Raw genomic sequence first — 10,455 nt, forward strand, 5'->3', positions numbered from 1 at the left:
TTTTTTTCCCACAAAATCCCATCTAGGATACCAAGTTATATTAAAAACTTTATGTCTCCTTAAGCTACTTCTTGTCTATGACAATTTCTCATACTTTATCATTGATGACCTTGAAAATTTAAGGAGTGGTGGTCAAGTATTTTATAGAATGTCCATCAATTAATATTTCTCTGGTATTTTACCATGATTATACTGAAGTTGTATTTTAAAGAGGAAGATCACAGAAGTGAAGTGTGATTTTTATCATATAGCAAATTGCATACTATTAGCATGGCTGAATTGCTGTTTCCATTTTGTTTATTAGCTTGGTTATGGTGGTAAAATAAAACATATACCATAAATATATCATTATTATAACTTTTTCAATTTTATTGAGGTAATATTGGCAAATTAAAAGTTATATATGTTAAAGGAATGTGATATGATTTTTTAAATATATACAAAGTGATGATTTAATTACACTGTGAAATGCTTACCACAATCAAAGTAAATAACCCCATGTGGTAACCTTTTTTTTTTTCTGCAGAGAACATAACATCTACATACACTCTTAGAGAACTGGAAGTGTACATTATAGTGTTATTAATTATAATCATCATGCTGTACATTTAAATCCCAAGAAGACAGTCACCTTATAATTGAAACTTTGTACACTTTGAACAACATCTATTTCTCCAACACCCTTGCTCCTCACAGCCAACATTTGACTCTCTGGTTGTATGAGTTTGACTTCTTTAGATTTCCCATGTAAGTGAGATCATATAGTATTTGTATTTCTGTGGTTGGTATATTTCATTTAGCATAACTTCCTCCAAATTTACCCATGTTGTCACAAAAGGCAGAATCTCCTTTCTCTAAAAGCTGAAAAGCATTGCACTATTTATGTCGCTCAGCCGCTAAGTCATGTCTGACTCTTTGCAACTTCATGGATTGCAGGCTCCACTGTCCTTCACTATGTCCCAGAGTTTGCTCAAATTCATGTCCACTGAGTTGGTGATGCTATCTAATCATCTCATCCTCTGATGTCCCCTTCTCCTTCTTCCCTCAATCTTCCCCAGCATCGGGGTCTTTTCCAGTGAGTCAGCTCTTCACACCCCGTGGGCAAAGTGTTGGAGCTTCAGTTTTAGCATCAGTCCTTCCAATGAATATTCAGGGTTGCTTTCCTTTAGGTCTGTCTGCTTTGACTTCATTGATGTCCAAGGGACTCTTGGGACTCTCAATGGTGTTCTCCAGCACCACAATCTGAAAGCATCAATTCTTCAGCGCTCAGCCTTCTTCATGGTCCAGCTCTCACTGACTGACCCCAATAACTGACTACTGGGAAGACCATAGCTTTTGCTATATGCCCTTTGTCCACAAAGTGATGTCTCTGCTTTTAGATATGCTCTCTAGGTTTGTCATAGATTTCCTCCCAAGGCACAAGTGTCTTTCACTTTTGTGGCTGCAGTCACCGTCTGCAGTCATTTTGAAGCCCCTCCCCCCCAAAAAAAGAAAATCAGTCACTGCTTCTACTATTTCCCCTTCTGTTCGCCATGAAGTGATGGGGCCAGATGCCATGGTTAGTTTCTGTCATGTTGAATTTCAAGTTGGCTTTTTCATTCTCTTCTTTCACTCTCATCAAGAGACTCTAGTTCCTCTTTACTTTCTGCTGTTAGAGTGGTATCATCTGCGTGTCTGGGCTTCCCTAGTAGCTTAGATGGTGAAGAATCTACCTGCAATGCAGGAGACCCAGGTTGTATCCCTGGGTCAGGAAGATCCCCTGAAGAAGGAAATGGCTACCCAGCCCAGTATTCTAGCCGGGAGAATTCCAAGCACAGAGGCTACCGTCCATGGGGTTGCAGTCAGACACGACTGAGGGACTAACACACATATCTGCATATCTAAGGTTAATATTTCTCTTGGCAGTCTTGATTCCAGCTTGTGATTCATCCAGCCCAGCATTTCATATGATGTACTCTGCATACAAGCTAAATAGGCAGCGTAACAATATACAGCCTTGGACTCCTTTCCAATTTTGAATCTATCAGTTGTTCCATGTTTGGTTCTAACTGTTGCTTCTCGACCTGAATACAGGTTTCTCAGGAGACAGATACGGTGGTCTGCTGTTCCCATCTCTTTGAAAACTCCACAGTTTGCTTGATCTACACAGTCAAAGGCTTTCTCATAGTCAGTGAAGTTGAAATGGATGCTTTTTCTGGAATTCCCTTGCCTTCTCTGTGATCCAATGAATGTTGGCAATTTGATCTCTGGTTCCTCTGCCCTTTCTAAACACAGCTTGTACATCTGGAAGTTCTTGGTTCAGGTACTGTTGAAGCCTAGTTTGAAACATTTTGAGCATAACCTTACTAGCATGTGAAATGAGCACAGTTGTGTGGTAGTTTGGATATTCTTTGTTATAGCCCTTCTTCATGGATCACAGATTTGTCATTGTGAAGGGACTTGTATGAGCCATGCCATTCAAGACCACCCAAGATAGATGGGTCACAGAGAAGAGTTCTGATTAAATGTGGTCCACTGGGGGAGGGGATGGCAAACCACTGCAGTATTCTTGCTTCAAGAATCCCATGAACAATATTACATTTAATATATGTATCTATTTGTGTAAATATATATATATATGTAAGTCTACATATAGAGAGATATCCTTATATAGATATCTCACACAAATTATCTATCTGTTCATCCATGATGAATACTTTGGTTGTTTACATATCTTTGCTACTGTGAATAGTGTTGCAATGGACACGAGAATATATATTGTTTTCAGACAGTGATTTTAATTCTTTTGAATATGTACTCGGAGGTAGAATTGCTGGATCAGCTGGTAGTTAAGCTTTTAATTTTTTGAGGAAAGTCTGTGTTGTTTTCCTTAATGGCTGACCAACTTACATTTCCATCAGTGGGCTTCCTTTCCTCTACCCACTTGCCATAACGTACCATCTCTTATAGTTTTGATAATAGCTGTCCCAACATGTGTGAGGTGACATCTCATTGTGGTATCCATTTGCGTTTCCCTAATAATCAGTGACATTGAGCAGCTTTCTGTCTGTCTGTTGGCCATTTGTGTGTTTTCACTCAGGAAATGTCTAGGGCCTTTGCCCCACTTTCCGTGGAGCGATCTGCTCTTTTGCTACTGGATTTTATGAGCTCCTTATGTATGTTGGGCATTAATCCCATATCAGGCACTTGGTTTGCATCGGTTACCTCCGCTTCTGTAGGCTGCCTCTTCATCTTGTTAACTGTCTCTTTTACAGAAGTTTTCAGGTGGATGTACTTCTGCCTATTTGTTCTGTTTGTCCTTGTGATGGTATCCCCCAAAAATCACTGCCAAGCCTGGTGTAGGGGCATCCCCCCTCATTTCTAGGAGTTTTATAGTTTTGTTTTTTAATAGTTTTCTACACTATTGTCTTCTAGGTTTTACATTAAGTCTTTAATCCATTTCAATTTCTGATTACTGTAAGAAATGGGTCTTTTGTATTTAGATATCTAGTTTTTGCAGCATAATTTATTATAGAGACTATATTTCCCCATGACTGTTCTTGGCATTCTTGTAAAAGATTAGTTGACTATATTTGCATGGGTTTACTTCTGAACTGTATAGTCTGTTTTGTTGATTTGTGCTTCTGTTTAATATGCTAGTGGACTATTTTGATTTCTGTTTTTCTGTAATACATATATAGTTTGAAATAATAAAGTGTGATGACTCTAGCTTTGTTATTAAACTATTTCTCAAGATTTATTTGGCTATTTTGGGTCTTTTGTGGTTCTGTATAAATTGTAGAATCACTGTTTCTATTCCTCTGAAATATATCATTGGAATTTGATGTGTTACATCCAATCCATAGGTTGCTTGGGATCATATGGGCATTTTAAAAGTATGAACTCTTCCTATCCGTCAACATGTACTCCTGTGTATTGTTTAATTTCTTTCATCAATGTCTGTCAGTTTTGAGTGTACAAGTCTTTTGCCTCCTTAGTAAAATTTCTAAGTATTTTATTCTTGTTGATACTTTGTATATGATATTGTTTTCTTAATTTCTTTGTTGGATAATTCATTGTTAGTGTATACAAATACAAGTGATTTTTATGCATTGATTTTATATCCTACAAGTTGCTACATTCATTTATTAATTCTAGCAAATGCTCTATGGAGTCTTAGGGTTTTCTTCTGACATATAAGATTATATCATCTACAAAAAGAGGCAGTTAAGCATTTTCCTTTCTGATTTGGATGGCTTTAATTTCCTCTTCTTGCTTCATTAATCCAGCTAGAATTTCCAAATACATGTTGAATAGAAGTGGTGAAAGTGGGCACCCTGGTCATTTTCCTTACCTTAAAGGAAAAATTTTCAGCTTAGCCATGGATTTGTCATATATGGCCTTTATTTAATTGAGGTACATTCCTTCTATTCCTAATTTGTTGAATATTTTATCATGAATAGATGTTGAATTTTATCAAATGTTTTATTTTGCATCTATTAAGATGATCATATGATTTTTATCCTTCATTCTGTTAATATGGTATATCCCATTTATTAATTTGTATATGTTGAACCATCCTTGCATTCTAGGGGTAATCCCTCTTTTTCATGGTTTATAATCCATTTGATATGCTGTTGAATTTCATTTTATAGTATATTATTGAGGATTTATAATCATTATTTATAAGAGATATCGGTTTGTAGTTTTCTTGTGTTTTCTTTTTTCTTGGTCTGACTTTGCTTTGTTATACAGACCTCATAGAATGCATATAAGAGTATTCTCTCCTCATTAATTTTTCTGGGGAAGAATCTGAAAAGGATAGACCCCTTTAAATGTTTAGTATGGTTCACTAGTAAAGCATTTATCCCTGAATTTTCCTTTGTTAAGCTTTTGATTATCAATTTAGCTTCCTTATTAGTCTTTGATCTATTCAGATTTTCTGTTTCTTCATGATTCAGCCATGCTGCTTCATTTTTTTCTGGGAATTTTCCATTTCATCTAGATCCATGATTTCATTTCTCACTGTTTCTTAAGATGGAAGCACTTTGTAACTGAACCAGTGGAAGCCACTCTGTTTTGCATAATCAGGGGTGCAGAACTTTTTTGGTAAACATAAAACACTGTCAAGTTGGCACAAAAATGGCACCAATGAAACATCAGTTCAAGGAAGGAATGAAAAAAATGAGTGTAAGAAAGGAATTTAAACCTTCAATTCTGAAATTGTCGAACACATCTAAAAATTATAGAAACTAAGAACGTGGCTCTTATTGAAATCTGACCATTTTTACTATAGAGTTATCTTCCCCTTTGGGATTCTACAGAGCTCACAGCCTTTTGACAATGAAAATATAGTATCCATTCATATCTCTTTTAGTCTATATCACTAGTTGGAATTGGAATCCCAGTCATTTTGGCATTCTTACATTATTTTTCTCTCTCTTTCATGCTTAATGTACTGTTTTTACATGTCAATAAAATGTTCAACTTAAAGCACTGATAGTTCAGGCACTGGTCTGTAAGAGTCACTAATCTTTCTATGAGCATTACCGTGGGGTTGAGATGAGGAGTTTACTTACTTAGAGATCTTAGAAACAAGTCAGTCAGTCTAATCAACAGTCTTCCTTTATCAATCATGACTTTATTTAAATAAATTTTTAAAAGTGTCTCTCTACATGAAAATCTTCCAGATATTTCAGATGATGATTAAAGGCACAAAATATTCAATAAAACTGACTTGGAAAGAGATGCAATGGAAAATGTGTTCAGCAAATTCTTTAAATTACCTTCACTGCTAGAACTGTTTCCCTTTGACTTCATACACTAAGACTTTATAGATATGTTTAGCTAGTTGTGTTCTAGATTTATTCTGTGCAATAGCATAGACACTAGCCAAAGGTGACTAATGATATTAATTAGAATTCAATAGAATTGGAAATTTAGTTTCTTAGTCCAAATAGTCATATTATAAGTGCTCGGTTGTTGCACTTGGCTTGTGACTATTATGGATAGAGCAAATATAGACCATTTCTATCACTTCATAATTTTCTATTTGACAGTACTGTTCTAGACCTTAGTGGCTAATTTAGATAAATTTTCATTTTATTCACAGTATCTCAGTAATTCTCTTCCCCAAGATCCTACTGGTCACATGGGATTCTCACTTCGGCTATTGGATATATCTCTAAAACTCACTTTTCTCTTTTTATACTCTCTTAAGCTCCCTTACCCAAAGCAACTCTGGCCTTCCGCTTTAGGCATCTTCTCTGCCTACATTGTTATCACTTTCCAGGCAGAGCATTGTTGCATCTGTGGATTCAGAATAGGGAACAAAGTAAGACTCCTTGCTGTTCTGTGACTCTGAAGAGAAATATTAAACTGCATAGAATGTAGGTGTCAACATTAAAAAGATACTGTTCATATACATTCCTTTGCCATTGTCCCTCGCCTTGCTCCTATTGTACCTGAGCTTTCTTGCAGACGGCTCATGATAGAGGTTTAAAAGCTTTGATTCTGGAGGCACAGCCCTGTTCTGTGATAAAAAATAAGCTTTAATATTTTTTTCCTTTGCTTTATCTGTTTTTATGTGGGCAGCAGATAAATTCCAGAATTCCTATGAGATGTTCTAATGGAATAGCAGGTTGAGCTGCTCGCAGTGTCAGTATTTCAAGATAAAAACATACTGCCATGAATCTTTATATCAAATGTTGTGTTGCAAATGAAACACTATCTATTCCATGTAAAATCAGCTTCTCAGCCCTATCTTTGAGCCATTTTTCTTTGATTCCACAGTGTCAGTGAACAGTTTAGGTAACCCACTTCTTTCCCCTCTTGAGGCTGTATGGATTAATTATTTCAGCATTGGTTTATGGAAGGGATATCGACTCACTGGTTGTAAAGAGAAAAATATAATTAAACCTTGATAAAGAGTTTGTCACTGACTCATAGAAGACACGCTTATGTCTTGCTTGTCTTGAACTCACAAGAATGGCCTAAGGATTGGTAATTTTAAACGCCAAGAGTAATATACAGGCAGGGGGACGTGTATGCTTCAGTTCACTAAAAGAGTTACAGAAGATTGCAAATTTATTATATATTATGAAACCATATTCATTGGCTCTGAAACTTGATTAAGAGTTATCTACATTATCGTATAAATGATAAAATCCTAGGAGAATCCTTAAGCAGTATCTTTGGAGACGTATACCATGATGGGGGTCTGCCTGATTCAATGTATTACACTGTGATTTCGATTTATAGCTGTTTGGATGTTTTTCAATCCCTTTAACTGAATAAAATGAAAATAAAAATCCCTGCCTACAAAGTTAAGATAACTTGCAAATTAAAGAGTCCCAGTTTGATCCCTTAACCATTCTTTGATTCAGAATCTTCTTTCTGCCCACCCCCACAACAGACTTTGATTCACAGATAAGGTTTATGACTTAACAATTGCTAGGCCTGAAAAAAATGCCCTTCACAAAAGAACGGCAATGAAAGTAAAATCCGTCACTAAAAGCAATAAAAAGATTAGGGGAATAAAGTGTCCGGGTGTAAGGGTGTGGGGTGTTGAAAGAAAGGTTCAGAAATCTTTTTGGTCCTTCCAGTCTAAAGGCCATTGTGAAGTTAAAAAGTTGGGAGATAAATGTTCAATCTCACAGAATAAAGATGCCAAAGAATAGCTCAAATGACCAGAATGGGAATTGAAATTTAAGAAGCAGATGGAATAAACACAGCAATAGGCATCAGAATTAAAAGAGACTGACAGAGTGAGAATTAAGGAAAATCAGTTATGAAATTTAGGTTATGTGATTTAGGTAGCCTTCCCAGGTGGCACAGTGGTAAAAATCTGCCTGCCAATGCAGGAGGTGCAAGAGATAGTAGTTCAGTCCCTGGGTTGGGAAGGTCCCCTGGAGGAGGGAATGACAACCCACTTCAGTATTCTTGCCTGGACAATCCCATGGGTAGAGGAGCCTGGCAGGCTACAGTCCGTGGGATCACAAAGATTCAGACATCACTTAGGCACGCATGCACCAGGACAGTCAGATGATCTGCCAAGGCTGCAACATCTAGGTGTTTCTCTGTGCATGCTGACTGTTGAGACATTCAAAATCACAGTGAGGCCTCTAAGTCCAATAATGGTTTTCTATCAGTCTTAACCTTTTTGGAGCTATTGCATTTTTTTCAGAGTCTGACGAAGTCATGTACTCTCCTTTCCTGAAAAATGAGCTAGGCTCATGTACCCACATACACTCCTGATCCTTATTTTGTATTATTGCTTTCTATAGCATCTGTGGTTTGTCTTCCACGCTTTGCTATTCTAATTCCTGTGAGCTATATTTTGTTACTGTGTATAGGAGCCCTTTCTCCTGACAGACATCTATTTGCGGTAAATTATTTGCCACTCTGAGGGTAAATGTGCCTACATGTAAACTAAACTGGTAGCTCTAGTTTTGCTGTCTTGAACAATATAGAACAAATCTCATCTACCTGGTGGACCTTTTCATATCACAAGATAAAAGGTGTACTCCACATACTGGGTTTTTTAGACTAATTTCTTCACATTTGATGCCCGGCTAAAAGGATTTTGTTCTTGTTGTTGTTCAGTTGCTAAGTCGTGTCTGACTCTGCGACCCCATGGACTGAAACACACAGGGCTCCTCTGTCCTCCACCATCTCCCCGATTTCGCTCCAATTCCTGTCCATTGAGTCAGTGATGGTACCTAAGCATCTCATCTTCTGCTGCCCACTTCTCCTGTTGCCTTCAGTCTTTCCCAGCATCAGGGTCATCTCCAGTGAGTTGTCTCTTTGCATCAGGTGGCTAAAGTATTGGAGCTTCAGCATCAGTCCTTCCAATGAACCTTCAACTAAAATGGTACTTGCTAGAAAAGGAAGATTCAGCATTGTTAAAGTGATGTTCAGTGGCCTTTCAAATGCTATATACAATTAATAATAATTCTAATCCAGCTTGCAATATTATTGCTAACCCTATAATTCAACTTCATGCGAATTGGTCTCTATATATGCTGTGGACTTTCCACCTAAGACCTTTATGCTTATGTGCTTATCCCTGCCTAGAACTGACATTCAATACCTGCCCCTTCAAATCCTACCCATTTTTTTTTTAATAACACTGGTAACATATAGACAGTGCTATGTATGTAAAATATTTAAGGTTTTTACATATGCTATATTATTTAGCCTCATAAGAAAATCTGAAAATAATATCACAAGTTTTACAAGCAGGGACTGTGATGCTCAGTATGTTGAAAGCATACAAGGTGATGAACCCACGCAACTTTTAGCTACCTCATTGGCCTTAAAAGATCCTTCATACACCACATCATTGCATTGCTGATCCTCTTCATGATGCCAGTTACCTTGCTGTTCATACTGCCCACAGTGTTTGCTGAACCCAGGTCAGGCAGGACTCAACCCAAGATGCTGGAAGGAGGCTTGAGGAGCCGTAGGAACTGCAGACACCCTTGTTCTCTGTTGGCTGGCCCAGCAGCCTTAACAGCCTGGCTGACACAGCAGCTGTAGCAGCAGCTACAACATGCCCATAACGTAGCCATAACAGAGCCATAAGGGAACCTCATGCAGCATAATTGTGGTGTCTCTCCAGTGTGGCGCCAGCGCAGCGGAAGCCAGGTCTTTCACAGTGAAGCTCACACAGGCGTTCTGCACATGGCATCCGTGAGCAAGCCGGTACCTCGCGACACACACGCACAAGGCTGTCAGTGATCTCAGCTGTTCCATAACCATTATTTACAAAACGTGGGGTGACAGCCTGACCACGCTATTTGGCTAATTTGCTCTTTCCCTACAATCATACAATAATTTTCTTTGTGATAATCTGATATCTCTGTGAGGGCAATAACAGGGTCCTAGTGTCTTTAGCTGGAGAAGGCAATGGCAACCCACTCCAGTACTCTTGCCTGGAAAATCTCATGGGTGGAGGAGCCTGGTGGGCTGCAGTCCATGGGGTCAGGAAGAGTTGGACATGACTGAACAACTTCACTTGCAATTTTCACTTTCATGCATTGGAGAAGGAAATGGCAACCCACTCCAGTGTTCTTGTCTGGAGAATCCCAGGGACGGGGGAGTCTGATGGGCTGCTGTCTATGGGGTCGCACAGAGTTGGACACAACTGAAGCTACTTAGCAGCAGCAGCAGCAGCAGTATCTTTAGCTAAGATAAATCTATGGAATTGTATTGGACAATTCATTTACAATATTGCCATTTTGGAAGGGAACATTCAAAGAGAAGGAATGGGAAAGGCATGATTTTAAGATTTTAGATTTCTTGATTTGAAATCTCCAAAATTTCAAGATTTTAGAACATGGAGTTTTATAATCAGGTGCTCAAAACAGGAGAACTAGGTATGGAAAGGATTGGGAAATGAAGATTCCCAGCCATGGGGATTATAGAATAAAAGAAATGGGTACATCAGGGTTCCTCAGAACCAAATTGTATACA

General features: G+C 38.0%; 1 pseudogene; it reads right to left on the reverse strand.

Annotated features, from left to right (window-relative positions):
• LOC114114975 (small ribosomal subunit protein eS8-like) overlaps positions 1-3,231 on the reverse strand; it is a 67,939-nt pseudogene extending 64,708 nt beyond the window's left edge.
• Between the last annotated feature and the right edge of the window lie 7,224 nt (positions 3,232-10,455).

Source organism: Ovis aries, chromosome 5, assembly GCF_016772045.2.
Source record: "Ovis aries strain OAR_USU_Benz2616 breed Rambouillet chromosome 5, ARS-UI_Ramb_v3.0, whole genome shotgun sequence".
In the NCBI taxonomy this organism is placed as follows: domain Eukaryota; kingdom Metazoa; phylum Chordata; class Mammalia; order Artiodactyla; family Bovidae; genus Ovis; species Ovis aries.